General features: G+C 42.8%; 1 long non-coding RNA gene across 1 annotated transcript in view; it reads right to left on the reverse strand.

Moving 5' to 3' along the window:
• Nucleotides 1–14223, reverse strand: part of LOC134415203 (uncharacterized) — a 67218-nt gene extending 52995 nt beyond the window's left edge. Inside the window, exon 1 of the long non-coding RNA XR_010026964.1 lies at nt 14131–14223. This is a non-coding gene — a long non-coding RNA (uncharacterized LOC134415203). The remainder of the gene's footprint in view (nt 1–14130) is intronic.
• Between the last annotated feature and the right edge of the window lie 1618 nt (nt 14224–15841).

The following is a 15841-nucleotide window of genomic DNA, read 5'->3' on the forward strand; positions in this document are numbered from 1 at the left end:
GTATAAAGGAACCTCAGGAATAACTAGCTCAAAATTAAGGTTTATATGCTGTATCTTTCTTGTTTAATATGAATGTTCATTGTACAGGGGAAAAAAAAATAGAAGATACTCCTTATAGTCCTTTTCCTTGTTTTTATGAGCATGGTGTTATGTATGATGGGTAGGAACATGTTTTTAAAGTGTTTGTTTCTGAAGATATTTTCACTGCTTTCATTGTCTAAACTCTTTCTATCCATACTTAGTAAATATTTTTACAAACTGTATGGTTCAACCAATAGTCATTACAACAACAGCTGCCTGTCAGGGGTTAATAAAGGCTTACCTATAACTACTTCAATCTGTCTGTTTCTCAAAAGTCTGTAAAAGTAGTCTTCCCAGTTTTCAATAGCATTAATAAACTGGAAATCTCCAACAGAAGAAGAGGGTTTTGTCTTTAAATTTCCTTCACTGGACCTGTTCCATAGTGTTGCTTCCCTAAAAGAATGAAGGCCTGTACTACTTGTGGTTCCTGGAGCCACATGAATGCACATGTGTGTGCATTGGTGTGGGCATACCACACGCCTGTGCTGTACAATGTGCTCCTCCTGCCTGCCTTTTTTATGGTCAGATGACCATTGAAATCACATAAATATTTTACAGGAGGAAAAGGATTGATTCTCTCTAGCTGTAACCCTTTAAAAATGAAGAGAAATAGGTACCTCCAAGGAGTGATTCATCTATCCTGCATGAGATACTTGTTCAGAGGTAGACTGAATTCCCATGAGCTGTTATACCTTTACACTGACTCCAAAGAGACCTTGAACAAACAGTTCGGGTTCAAGGCCTATTTTTGAATGTCTAAAGCCAGCTGAAGGAATCTCACCCTAATTAATTGTTCTGTCCCAAAGGAACAAATCAGTATTACTGTATCTACACAAAAGGAATTGATGATATCCATGTAGCTAGCATGGTATAGCAGAAGATTAATACTGCTCTTACACCCACTCTCTGCTGTTGCTTCCTTGCCACCCCTTTGTGGGAGCTGCTTATCACAGCTAACTATCCCAGCTACTTTTCCTTTCCTGTCTGTACCTTTGCCAGATAATCACCTCAAACTCTCAGGCCCAACAGTGCAGCCCCATCCTGGCCAGCAGCAGTGCCCTCATGTTGGCAGCACATGCACTGCATTGCCCTCAGCCACTGATCTTACCTGGGCCTTCTGCTGGGATTGTGCAGCCCCAGGTATGAGAATAGGGAGAGAAGAAAAAGGCAGACTGTATTTAAAATATCTGAGATGCCATGAGGGATGCCCACTGCATTAATTTTTAAGAGAAGAAGCAAGTAACAGAAATTAAAGACCAGCTCAATATACAGTCATACAAAATACATTTTGCTATTGACCCTGGGAGTAGAGGGCACTTCCTTCTTTTATATTCCTCTCCTCCATCCCACTTCAAGGCAAAGAAACCGAGTTGGACCTCTGAGAAGGTGAGGGAAGTTTCTAGCCCAGCCAACCAATCTGCCGTTGCTCCTTCACATGAATGACTTTGGAGTCATTCTCATGTTCACACATCTGCAGCCAAAACAAAATCCTGAATGAAGACTCCCTATTTTCCCACGCTCTTTTTCAGACCCACCTGAAATTCATGCAGATCTGGGCCACAAAGACTGAGGTGAGGAGCTACAGCTCTCCAAGGCTGGTTAATAAGCTGAGGCTTTACATCTGTGCCAGCGCCATGAAAAGGATAGGAACCTCCAGAGAGCTATTCAGCTAAGCTATCACAGCCAGTTGTCCTCAGGTGAAATAAATCTCCATCCAGAAATGCCTACCTCTCTATTCATGAACAATAGCAGAAACCTAACTGTTAGCTCAGAGTAGGCAATTTGTCTCTTTTATGGTTAAAAGTAGGTGAGATGAACGCACAGCTCACTGACCATTTTCTTTGGTCACAAGGTTCACTCTGGGATGGCTGATAAATACAGAGATGCCACCCAGCCTGACAGATGTGAGTATGAAATCAGCCAACACATGAATTTCATCAGATTCACTTTCAGACCATTAATTTCAGCAGGTGCCTTGTACTGGTGGTAATCACATTTACTCTGAGAGTAAGGCACACCTACTAAGCCACACACAAAGCACAACACCGAGTAGAGCCAACCCTAAGGGGCCCACCACAGAATAAAGAAGAAAGGGAAAACATATACATAAAATTATGTATGGGGAGATAGAAAATACAATGTTGCCTGTATGAAGAAGAGAAAGGTGGGATGGGAAAAATAAGCACAAGCAAATGGAGTATGCTATGCAGAAAAACAGGGCTGGGTGAAGGGACTGAAGGTCAGATGGGGAGAGGGAGCATTATCCTTTTATCTTATCTCAACAGTAAAAAAGAAATCTTTTCTTTGGTATCAGTGGGCATTCCATGTCCATATAAAGCTTTTTAAATTAATATGGAAGAAAACTATTGCTTGGTGGTTGTGACGAAAATTGCCCATTAGTGATTGTGTGCAGATCATCAAGATCATTCCACTTCAGATTATGGAATGAACTAAAATTGATGTCCTCAAGGTGAAAAGCTTTCTTTTATCCACTATACTAAAGAAGTTTGGGGATTTTTTTATATATATTAAGCAACAGTGAAAGGAAAGATTGTGCAACAGCTAGAAGTACACTGTAAATATCAAGGTTGCCAAAAGTCACAGAGCAACCTTTCCAATAATCTGAAGTGGTGATAGGAGGAGTAACACAGTGAATTTGTATTGATGCAGAAATCATTAACCCTACACCCTCACTTGGATTTGCATTAAAGAAGCAGCTGGCTGTATTTTCATGCTCATTGCTTCTATCAACACTGTTTAGCAGGTCAGCAAATTTACTGTTTCTGAGTATATGTGTGCATGTGTGTGTCCACCTATGTGTCTGCGAACGTTTGTTGGGAAACATATAATATCCTGAGCACCTTATGTTACAAAACAGTGTGCATATATTATTCAAATATTTTAAGCATGCACTCTTAAAGACCACTTAAGGTGACTCAATTATGTGAGCCCAGATTCTGCCAATTTAGCAGCTGTTAAGGAATATTACTTTGGGCAGTCCTATTGAAATATGTGAGATTCTTAGGAAATGGGTTAGTCAGGCAGAATCTAACCCAAACTGCTATTTCCACAGGTCATTGTAAACAACCATTTGTGTTCTTAGTCTCATGCAGTCTGTTGTCATCCCTGTATGCTATGGATTGTCCTATCCTTTGCAGATGAGCCCTTGTAAAGCTAGAGATCATGGGGATGCCTGAGCCCCTTACCCACATAAACCACCTACAACTCACATTATTTTTCAGCGCCAATGATTTGAAACCCTAGAGTGGGCAGGCAATGTTAACTGGAAAACTGGGAAAGGCTATTTAATAGTAAAATAAGTGATCAGGAAGCAAGTAACAGTGAATCATTAAGATGGTTAAGAAAAAATAAACAGAAAAGAGTAACTGAAAAAGCAAGGATAAAATTAAACAGTAATGATGATTTATAGTAAGATACTCTGAGACATGACAGAAGTCTCAGTACACCAAAAGGAAAATCTTGTTTGCTCAAATTATTTGTTTCTTCTGTCTAATGAATGTAATTCTAATATACAAGTGATAACACTGGCATTTCTTTGAAATGTTGATTCAGTTTAATTATGAAAATCACCAAGGTATTTTCTGGCTGCTGCATCACTCCCTGTACTAAGATTAATCACATCAACATCATTCATTTAATCTTCAAAGAGTAAGCAGTTGTCCACAAAAGCCTTCAAATAGCTTCATTAGTGCAATTTTTCAGACTCTAACACTTATCTGGCAGCATATGATTGAGAGTAAGGAAGGTCATTATATTCATCTGTTTCCTAATACAGTTTATTTTTTAATGTTCCTACTTTTTATTTTCTTTTTGTGGATAACTTAAGCTCCACTTTCCTGACCTTTATTATGGACAACCAAGCCATGTGCAGTTTAAATGCAGATAAAATTGTTGGTGACTATCATGATTTACTCAGTTTGCAGCAGATGAATTTGAGCCAGAATGTGCTCCTTTTCCAAGCCCAGCACTGATTTAACATACATATTGTTTTTGTCACTAATCACAAAAAAAACCCTTAAAATATGTTTACTTAAAACATGCAAACAAGGTTAAAAAGGTGAGACACACAGTAATGTGCCTAATGTTTTCAGTGCCAGACTGAGACTTATTAACAATGTTTTAGAGAATAAAAATAAGTCCAACCTCTCCCTATTATTAATATTTAATTACATGCTAAGAGCCTCATCCTCTTCAGTCTCCCATGGATGCTAAAAAGACCTTCCTTTTTTTCATATTACTTAGAAACTTCTCAGGCACAACCCTGGGTATTTTCAAAATATCATGGTACCCAGTGTCCAATTAGCTGATACTGTGATACAGTCTTTGCACCATTAAATTTTTTTTAAATACAGCATTGCAACCTAACATATTAACACCAAGTGTGACAGCTCACTATCACAATCACAATGACAACCTGGTCAGACACAATTTTCTTACCTGCATTTCACTAAAACAGCCACTGATCAAAATGTACTTAGTGTTATTGTTGAAAACTAAAGCATCCAGGTTTCATTTTGAAGCTTTAAAAAACAAAGACTTTATTAAAGTTTCTGCTAACATATTTGCCTGCAGCTGTCAGTGAATTTTGCAAAAAAAATCCATCAATCAGAAAAGGGGAAGCCTTGAAATGCCAGCCAGCAAATGTTTTTTTTTTTTTAAATATAGACTATTTAAATACTTATAAACTGTAAAAATAGCTATTAAGATGAATTTAAATTATCCTTTTATTTAAATTTAGATTACAAAAAATCAATTTTGCATTTAACAAAAAAAACTTGAGCAAAAATTTACAAAAATTAATCTTAAAGCTCTGGTGAATTGCCACTGTTGCAAATATGCCAATCATTCAGAAGGTCTCCAAAAGCATGCAAACATGTTTGAACCACTAAGATGATTGAACCACTAAGGTATTTGTTTCATTAACAACTGGATTTAGTTTAGAGAGAGAAGCACAGGATAGTTCTGTAACTACAGAGCAAAATATTTGTTTCTGTTGCCACTATATCTCACAGAGTTATTTTCATTCCATTCCCTGGCATAAAAACAGCACTCATGTTCCCTCCTTGGTTTGCAGTGCTATCTAAAATCAATTGCTATATGAAAAAAACAGCATAAATACAGAGTCCATGTAGTTCTCAACCTAGCCACTCAACAACATGGAGGTGAAGTTTTTCTAACCAAGGGTACCCTGAAAAAGCAAAGATTTTCTTTATGCTTCTACTTAGAAAAAAGAAAGAGAAAAATCAATACTTTTAGAAGCAGATGTATGAGCTGATACCTCACTTGCACCTTTTGGTAGGTAAGACTTCCCCAGCTTTGGTGCAGAAAGGAAAAACCTAGGATGGTGCAGTATTTATTCAAGGCAGAGAAGATTAAGGCATATCTCAACATGAGTTTACATACAAGCTTTAGTCCTTGGGCCATTTATGAAATCCAGACTATTTTCTCCTTGTGAGCTCTTTGGCTACCAAAGACTCAATGCTTGGGAATCCTCACTAGTGTCAGATTAAGTCAAGGAAATCATTTTATTTAGAGCAAGGCTCAGGATGCAAGAAAGTCACAGCAACTGGAATAGCTACTGCAGCTGAAGGGATCAGAAGCCACAATAATGAGCCTCCACTGGTATTTTTCAGGCTTTTTCATCTGGATGTTTTAAGCCATGTTGATATCCCACCCTTTGTTTGAGGTGTAAGATGCCTTATGTTTTTATTTCTACTTCCATATAGAAGAGCTTTCCTTTCAAGAACCAAGGGCATCTGCAAAGGATTTGTTGTTATTGTTGTTGTTGTTGTTGTTGTTGTTATGAAAAATAGCAAGTTTGAGATTGGAGAGCTGTGCTTTTTAAAACCTTTCCATAAATTGCTCTCAGATCTCGTCCCTGGATCTTGGCAGTATGAGGCCACATCATTTCAAACTGTGAACAACAGAGGGAATGACCAGATTCATCCTGCAGTTTGTCCCATTTCACTGAAATGTTTAGAAATTCTTATGCAAAGTAAGCTTATTTCTGCCTTTAGCTTCCCTCTGCAGGACATGGTGGAGTGGGGGGACAGCTATTCTGCTATGCACTTTTAGACAGGAATCTTTGTGGAAAAGAACAGCTGTATATCCTTGGAATCCTTCCATCCACAGAGTTGTCTGCAGTCATGGTTCAGTACTAAAATCAGTATGTTCCTAATAACTTAGCCTTGAAGGGCTATACTCCTTGGGTGACATTTAAGCTCTCTTTTTCACTTCTTTTTATTCACTTTATTCAGTGTTATCCTCAGGAATCCCAAAGCTTCTAGGTCTCAATCACGACTTAAAAGAAGGAAAATTCTTCAAACAGGTCTTGCTGTGACAAATGTGAGTATTATGTGCTACTGCTCTTTACTGTTCTCCTCAAATCTCAGCTTCCCTAATCGCACATTACTTCTCTGAAAACTATGAATTATATAATGAGTCTAACCAAGGCATATGCTGCATGTACTGCTTCAGTTATCAAGCAAAGATAAGAAAATAAAGCTAATCACAGGGAAGGCATTTTCAATTAATCTGCCTCACTGTGTCCATGTACAAGTCATTAATTTACATTGGTTGCTTTTAATTTTAGCAATAAATGAACTTTTATTGTTAATGTAGGAGCAGATCCCTGAGTAAGCGACAATATCCCTGACAAATAATCAATTAAGGATATATTTATATAAAAAGTAAGAGCAAAATATCCTATAACCCCTCAAGACAACCACGAATACAAATTTATTTAGATCATCCCCTAAAGGAGAATTCACCTCTCCAATGGTCATGATCTGCTTTTTTTTTTTTTTTATTAACAATACAAGAGTTTTCAATCAAAATTGGTACCAAGTGAAAAACCTTCTTCATAGAGCATGAAGAAGTAGAGATTCACCTTTCTGACAACCTTCTTTCCTGTCTTCTATATATCCTCATAAAATATTTACTCTGCTTCTGAATGACCACTCTGATTATCCTTAGACTCCTTTTCAGATTCCCTGATGATGTCATGGAAATGTTAAACCCATTATGCTAAGCTAGGACCTCCATCTACTGTGACCTCTTGGCACTAGCTTCTGAGGACAGCATGACACTTTTACATAAAAGTTAGTCTTCCTTTGGGTCATCAATAGGTGGACTCGTAACACATCGGCACTTCAATCAGCACCAGGAAAATTCAACCAAGGCCATGTAAAAAACCCAAACCCATTCTGTGCTTACAATAAAGTGATTAAAACGTCTATTAAAAGGTATAATTATTTTCCATTGGAAAACAAGCATTTATATTATTTCATGGGTCCGCCCCACAGGTAATACATGGCATTCCTTTTCATTAAGCTCTTCGGGAAGTGATTAGTGACTAGCACCCTGCTCTAATTATCTTTAATGTAGTGTTTCAAATTGATCATGCATAATGCAATTAGAAATCATAATTAAATTAATTTATATTGATTTAAGCCTTTATAAGTTGTTAATAACCATGGCCCATTACATTAATTCCTACAAGCCAACATTAATATTTCCAATATGCTGGAATATTTCCCTTTTCCCCCCTTCCCTGCATCGGCCGCTCCTGCAGGCGGTGGTGGCTGTCGGGGGATGCTCCGGGATGCGGCCGGCCGCTCCAGCCTGGCCCTCGGTGGGTGCTGGGGAGCGAATCGATCGCCGGCTCTAATGCTGGAATAATGACCGCGGCCCGGGCTGGATTCGATTTCCATGGAGACGGACAGACCCCGGCAGCGCCCACGGGGAGAGCTCGAGGGGTGGGGGCAGAGCAGCGAGCGGCTGGGGGTGCTCCCTGCAGGGACAGCGGCCGGGCCCGCCGCTCCCGAGGGGCGCACCCGCAGCCCCGCTCCCGGAGAGAGGGCTCGGGGCGCCGGCACTGCCCGGGCAGCGGGACCCACGGGCCGCCCTGGGGGCTCCCGGGACGTGTGGCCGTGGAGGAGGGCTCCCAAACCTCCCCTCTCCGGGCACTGACCTTGTTCCGCCCCATCCTTCCATCTCCCTTCCCGCAACACAAAAGTTATTTCCCCCCAGCAGCAATTAAACTTGTGCAGCGCGGCCCCTTTTTCGGAAGAAATATGCGTATAAGCAGGCAGCAAATCATCCAGCGCAGGATGGCATGGACCCTCGAACGGGAGTTCTACCGCCTCGCCCCCTCTGACACTTTTCCACCCATACGAACGCTCCAGGGTCAAAATAAGTTTTCCAGTGAGAAAGATGCCCGGCTATAATAAAATCTTACCGCGGGGGGTGTCACAAATCATTTAAGAAACCACCTTTGCTTAAACAATATTTCCTTTAAAATAAATTCGGGGTTCGCAAATCACGGCTTGGTTTGAAGAGGCATGAATTCTATTATATGTACAATTTAATCACGGGGTATTTAAAATAGACATTTCCATCTAAAATCCAATCAGAAATCAACTCAGTACCTCGAGGCATTAAGATTATCATCTCCACTTTGCATTTGTAAACTGGTAGAAATAAATGTGGCTTGTGGATACCAAGAGGTCAAGTACGGCTGCTCAAATATTTTTCTTACAAAATGACGGATTTATTAGACAAATAAGTGGCCCGGCTGATGCAAAACCCCCAGTGATTGAATTTTGACGTTGAGTCAACAACAACTCGAACTACATCAGTGCTCCAAGATTTAGTTATGATGGTAGAGATTACTGAACAAATAGGAGGCAGAAATGAATACAGATTTCCTAGGATCTGCCCCTGGCACCCTCCTCTTGACATTCCCCTCCATATGCTATCCCTATTCACAGTGTATTCTAATTAAAGGACTGGGCTATGTCTTCTAATTTTACAAGAACTTTTAAATAATTAGTCTGGTCTGTGTTAAAAGGGACAGCTTCAGACATAAGGGGATTTCGGTCCCTTTAGGATCTCTCCTCGGCTTTGCAGTTATCATAGTCCCCTCCATGAGGAAGGGAGGAAAGCGCCTCTGATTTGATTGCAGAAAGATGTGAACCCTGATCAAACTGCCGTATGCAAACACAGGCGTCCGCGGCTCATTTCCAGCCCATTCAAAGAGAATGCCTGGGGAGGGGCTGGGGGGGAAGGGTTGTGTCTGCGATTTTGGTATGAGACTGGGGGTTTTTTTTTCCCCTTCCCAGTGGAAAATATGTTGAGGGTTCAGCATTCCGGTGAAAATCTGCCCACCGATCCCAATCACCTCTGAAACCCGGCTGGGCTGGTCCTGCACTGCCCTGACAGCGGAATTTTTACCCCTCTGAATCTGCCCTCTCTCCTTCCCCTCTCCTTTTCCCCTCCCTGTCTCCTTGCCACCCTACAGGTGTGTGTATCCACAGAGAATTCCCGGGTCCGGGCGCTGGCAGCGAGCCGTGTGCTGGCTGGAGAGCCTGCGCGAGCCCGGCGAAAGCCGTGTTATTCCTGCTTCATTTCTTCAGTGCTCTGGAGCGTTACTTTTACTTGCTAATCACGAAGGGGCGCTTAAATAATTGAGAGTACGTTTAAGCATAAAGCAGTCAGTTTCTAATCTTTTCAGGGGAAAAGGGACTAATCTGCACCTGCTGTGAGAGCCCCTTTTTTATTTATTCTGTATATTACTTCCACTCCAAGCTGGACCTGATGGCTCCAATTACAGTTGAGCCTTGCAGAATCCATGCCCTCCCTTTCACAGACCTTTTCTTTACTCTCCTCCGCAGCAATAAACTTTTCCTTGGCAGAGAAAAGGGAGCGGGGTGTTCTTAACAGACACCATTTAGCCGAGATTATAATTTATTTATTTTTTAAGAGAAGCTCTTCAGAATTCCCAAGGTCTCCAAATCTTCCTTCTTTCTATTGCCTCTACTGTTTCATATGCATATTTGTAGAAAAGAGAAGCACATGCAGGCTCTCACAGTGGTCTGGATTGGTTTTGGTTTTTTGGGTTTGTTTTTGGTTTTGTTTTTAACAGGGGATTGTTCGAGAGGAGAGTTTTAAAGTAGATTTTCTCCTATTAAGCGTTTGGGAAGAAATTGTTTAATAAGCCTTTCCTGTACTACCTATTTTCCCTGCCGTGTTTTTACTTTGGGCAGAGGCATCTCAGAGTATTGCCAAAGTTAAATCCAGATTTTTATCTCTCTAACCTACTTAGGATGCAAAGAGGGGGAAAAAAAATCCCGTCAAATTAAAGTGAGTCCTCCTGTCTTGCCTTCTCCCAGCAAATAACTTGCAGCACCTAATAAATCTAGATGGAGTTCCTCATATAGCCCCGTGCAGAAATAATTATTGTCCTGGCTTGTTTCATGTCAGAGGCCTCTTTGGCTCATCTGTCATGAAACCAATTTCACTTTATTTACATCCATTTGCTAGTTTAATTACTGTGCTGATGAATAGCCTGAAGGAATTAAGTTACGAGTCTTTGGAAACCTAAAACGACAGATATATGGGTTACCTTTTAAATAGAGGAAGAAAATGATGGGTGGTGTGTGCACCAAAATTTAAAGGTAATAAGAGACTCTTTGCTAGGTGGAAATGCAGAATCAACTGACGCTCAGCCCATGCATTTCCCTCTGTCTTTATGTAAAGTATTGCTTTGAGAGGCACTCATATTTTTGCAGGTTTAATGCAATCTGTATTAAAGCAAACGTTCTGCAAGATGGGTGCCATCTTTAGATCTAAGCATAGATGCACTCGTTATTTTTCCATCCGCAGAAAGAGGAAAAATGTTAGAAAATAAGTCGAAAGTTAGACTTAAAGACTGACTTCAACATAACCTATGCACTGTGCCTTACAATACATATCAATAGGGTTACTATCCTACGTCTGCAATTGCACAGTCTCAAGTGCCTCTTCCCTCTTACTTGCCTCTCTGTACCAACACAGGGAATTTCAACCAGCTAGGGGACCTTGTGCTATTTATATAAACCTGCAAAGCAACAAAGCTTATCCTTGTGTTAGCTGTAGCCTGCATCCATCCTTTCCTCTTCTTCGGGTGTTTATCCCATCATCTGCATCACACACATGCGTGTCACTTGACCTGGAGCTCAGGGGTAGGGAACCTGTCCCATCCACCCGCAGGGTCCCTGCTGCAGGATCCTGGCACACTGAAATGATCCTGCCCTCCCCTCCTCCACCTCTCAGGAACTTTCCTGAGCCCTTTTCCTGAGCTGCTGCTTTTATAATAATCTAGAAATTCAAAACTTTATGCAGCAGGTATCTGAACGAAAGGTCAGTCTCTTTCATGCTCCCTCATGGTCACCGTGAAAGGAAAAAAAAAAAAAATCCGGTGGCCTCGGAATTAGGTGGGAAGCGTCAATTGCTGGGGCTGTGCCCCAACGCGTCACCCACGGACGGGCAAACGAGGTCCAGGAGGAGCCCGTGCGAGCATGTTCATTCTAACCCTGAAATCAAAGTCCCCCCAAAATTCTGTCCTCCAAACAAAAGTAGAAACCAGACCTGAGAGCTCGTGCATCTTCTCAGGTGCTGAGCCCGAAAGGCAGAATTTTATGTGGGGACTTTGAGGGCTGCATGAAAAATTCACGCACACAAGAGCTTTGCAGCACTCTTCTACACAGACTGCTTCTTCTCCTTCTCCCGGTAATTTTGTGGATCCAACCCTTTCGTGGATCTCACGTGGGACAAACCTTCCTTGAAGAAATGATGTGAGGCAATAGGCAATAGGGCAGATATGAAAGCGGTGAGGATGGCCAGAGCTCTGGCTGCCTGCGGGGGAGACGATGCTTGATTCGCTAGAAAAAGCCTTCTCCTCAGACACATCCTCCGCAAGGAGAGGGCTGAAGGGGTGGACAGAGACCCCCTTTGTCACAGAAGTTGAGCAGCACTTTAAAACCAAATCCTTTGCCGGAGGAAACGCGACGCATTCCCCCTTTCTCCCTCAAATATCGCTATCCACCGCTATCCGAGCTGGTTACACCGAGGCTATAAAAGAGCAGATCAAAAGAGAATTACAGCTGCCTATTCGAGGTACTCCGGGTCTTTATATCTGGGAGAAATGAAAGGAGAAAGTGTACAGCAACACAGGGTGGGGTATGAAAAGCTCCCTTCCCCCGCTCGCTGCCTCTCGCCTCTCCTCTCTCCCCCTTTGATTAATAGATCCATGTGGCTAACGGCCTGACATATGGTGTGCGAAGCAGCTTGAGATGGCACCTCGGGCATGCCCTACGGCTATTAACATATTACAGGCTTCTGTGCAGCCGCAGACGGACAGGGGGAGAGTCGGGCAGGCAGGCAGGCAGGCAGACAGACAGACAGGCAGGCAGACAGACAGACAGGCAGGCAGCCTCCCCGCGCCCGGCCGGAGCTCTCCGTGGTGCTGAAGCTGCGCCCCGCTCCGCTCCGCCCGCCGCTCCGCCTGCGCGCTGCCCGCCCGCCCGCGGCGCCTCCGCCGTGCTGCAGTTCAAAAAGCAGGCGTGCACGCCCAGGCGGATTTGAAAGTCCTGCACCGCTTTCAAACGAAGAGCAGGAAAGAACATCGGCATTACTCCTTGTACATAATCTGGGAATTTCTCTCTCTCCCTCTCTCTCTCTCTCTTTTTTTTTTTTTTTTTTTTTTTTTTTTTTTTTTAATTCTAGATTTTAAAAAAAGATGCTTCTATATATATAAGTCCTCTACCACAGAGTACACAAAAAATGCCTTCTGTGGAATCCGGTCCCATATACAATGCAGTGTCATCTCGCAGTGCAGAAAAGACTTTCCTGCCAGTGATCCAAAAGTTAGGGAACTCGCACCTAGTGCACCTGGTGGTGTGGGAGAGAGGTTATTTTCAGCAGTGGTGTTTGCAAGGAGGAATTATATTAGACAAAAAGTGGCTTAGAATGCAGCAAAACCTGAGGTTTATTTGATGCATTTCAAGGGTTCTGACAGAAACATACGTCACCCCCTACACTCTGCCTTGTAGATAGCTGCCCCGACCCTTTTTAACTTTGTTCTGGCTGTTTAGTTGGGAAATAAATGCTAACACCAGATTAAACGTTTCAGGTAGCTTCATCTTCTGATTTCAGTAAAATAGTGTTAATAAGGAGCTTTGATGTTGTTTTACTTTCAGACTGTATGCCTTAAGGCAGAAAAGCGCATAAAGGTACCTGGGAAAGTAAATTGCCAGAAGCGAAGAGCACCCCCCCTTTCAAAATCCTGTAAGTACTCCTCTCTCTTACATCAAACCGACCCTATGCAGAGCAGCGCTAGCTTTCTGGGATTTCCTGGCTTTCACCAAGATCTCCTCTTTCAATGCACACACGGCGACGTGTGCCTCTGTGTTTATGTGTGTGCACATTTCAGTGTTAGCAGCTGCAATGAAGCTGAAGGTTATGGGGGAAAATACGAAAGGGTCATTGCCGTAGCGGCTTTTTTATTGTGATTATTTTCTTTTTCCCTAATAAGAATACAAAATCCCGTGGGGTAAAGCCTCCTAGAGATTTCCAGTGAGGAGTAAAGCCGATGCAACGTGAGTAGAGAGCTGTAGATCTCCACCACGCTGAAACAGCCCGGAATAAAAGTTTCTTATCCTGTATGTTTATTTGTGGCTTCCTTAGCTATTTCGCCAGTAGCCCTCTCTATTCTTTCGGGAGCCCAGCACATGAGCATCGCAGGTTCCTCACACACAATCAATACATTTTGCATAACACCAGTCTCCCTCGAACGCTCTCTTCTTCTCTTGCTCCCTCTCTATTCTGCTTTGCCTCTCGTCGGTGGCCGGGGTTTCTACACGGGGCTTTTACAAAAAGAAATTAGCGCCGGCGATAGAGAGTCTCAAAAGCAAAACCTGCTTGGTCGCGTCAGAAATTTCGCCGGAGCCTACCACAGCAACCTTTCAAGCGCACGGTTCAGTCTCAGACAGACACAGCTTGTCTCCCTCCAGTATCTCGTCTCCCCCCCTCCCCTCCTATTCCTCTTACAGCAGCGCTTTAATAAAGTCACATAAGTGATTGAAATTAACATAAATCATTATTAGTTATTAGGATTTGCTCTAAATTACTCTGTGAATATAACACCAAACCCCATCTGCCACTCCTGCTCTAGCAGCAATAGATTGCAGATAAAATAAATGTCCTTACCCCATTAGAATGTTCCTGTCTCTGTAGCCAAAAGCCAAACAAAAGCAATAAATACAGAGCTTTTTTCTCTCCACTATTCAGCTGTGACTGTTTTCATCAGCTCTTCCTCTAGAAAAGCTCAATAGCTGCCTGAAAATATTGCATTTTATATCACCAAAGGGCGATTAATATTGCATTAACTGTATTTAACATTTTTAAGCGCGAGTAATCTGAAATGAGTAAGTTTCTGTTACTAAATACAGGGGATGTCAGAGCTGGTGAAAACAGCTTAAAATATCTGTATAAACAGATTATTTGTTTCATACTTTGTATTTTTATAATGTTATGGTATAGTGTGCTCTGTTTGAAGTAGAAGAAGCCATGCTAATGGTCTGTTTAAAGTATTCTGACACTGTCTGGAGACATCCAAGTCTCTGCCTTCATTAAATGTTTATTGTCAACACTTCAGTGAAAAAAAAGTCTTGTGTAAGTGAATTTCCACTGCTGGATGCTGTCAACACTTTGTTTTATTCTGATCCGCTTGTACAAAAGTTTGTATACATTATGCTGAAGTGAAGAGAGGCAGAGATTTAGTGAGCTATAATTAGTTACCGAACAAACTTTTGTTAGTAATTCGGTTTATATAATGACCATAATCAAGGGCTAAGTTATGTATATTGGCGCCTCGTCTCTTTTCCGCGCAGCCCCTAAAATGATGTGTTCATGTTGACATGCTACCTTCTTGTCAAGGAATACCCTTTTAAAAATAAAGTTAAAAAAGGAACAACAGCCAAAAAAAAATCAAACCAAAAGCATACACACAGATCTTACATCTTTAGCTCTGCCTCACAATTTTAAATTTCTTTCTTCCATGCGGGCAGGGGATGAAAAGCCCTCTCCTTACGCGGGTGTTTGCAGCATGAGCCGTCTGTCTGTCTGTCTGTCTGCTGCCGCTGCCGGACCCGGGCTCGGTTTGTGCCCGCACCGGGACCCGCCCCGCGCTGCAGCCGGGCGAGCGGCAGGATCGCTCGGCAGCCTCACCCAGCGAGGCACTTCGGAGCCTTTTATGGCTCGCTTGTGGAAATCAGCGAGAAGTTACAATTTATCTTCAACGTACCAGGGCCGAGTGTCTTTTAAAAAATTATTAATTTTTATATAAAACCTTTTAAATACTTTAAGTACGGCGTTTAGAGTGACTAACGTCTTAAGACATCATTTTTTTTTAAGTAATTTTCCCTACCCCCCGACTGCCTGATAAATTTTATTTTTATATTAAAACAAAAAGAAGTGTTTAACCACTTTTCCCCCAGAGTTAGAGATGCTTAGGTACACTTAGGTAAGCAGGCTGAAGGAGTTAAAAAGCAGTTCAAAGGAGGACGTCCGCTTTCCCAGAGGGTCAGTGACTCCAATTTGGGAAGCAGATTTTGCATGTGCAGCTGTCCCTGAACGAGCAGCCACGGCGAGCTCCGGAGCTGGCGGCAGGGCCGTAAGCCCGCACCGGCGCAGGGACCGGGCTCGGGCCCCTCTGCCCGCGGGAGCGCGGCGCTCCGCCCGCCCCACAGCTGCAGCTCAAGCCAGCGGGCGGAAAGGCTCTCGGCGGGCAGGGCGAGCATCCCGCGGCGCCTCCGCCCCCCGCGGAGCAGCAGGCGCGGCGGGGGCCGCTCCGCCCGCCGCTGCCCTCTCCGGCGCGGAAGGGAAGGCGGAAAGTGCGCCCGAGCCCGCGGGCTGCCCG

This window comes from Melospiza melodia, chromosome 2 (genome assembly GCF_035770615.1).
Source record: "Melospiza melodia melodia isolate bMelMel2 chromosome 2, bMelMel2.pri, whole genome shotgun sequence".
In the NCBI taxonomy this organism is placed as follows: Eukaryota; Metazoa; Chordata; class Aves; order Passeriformes; family Passerellidae; genus Melospiza; species Melospiza melodia.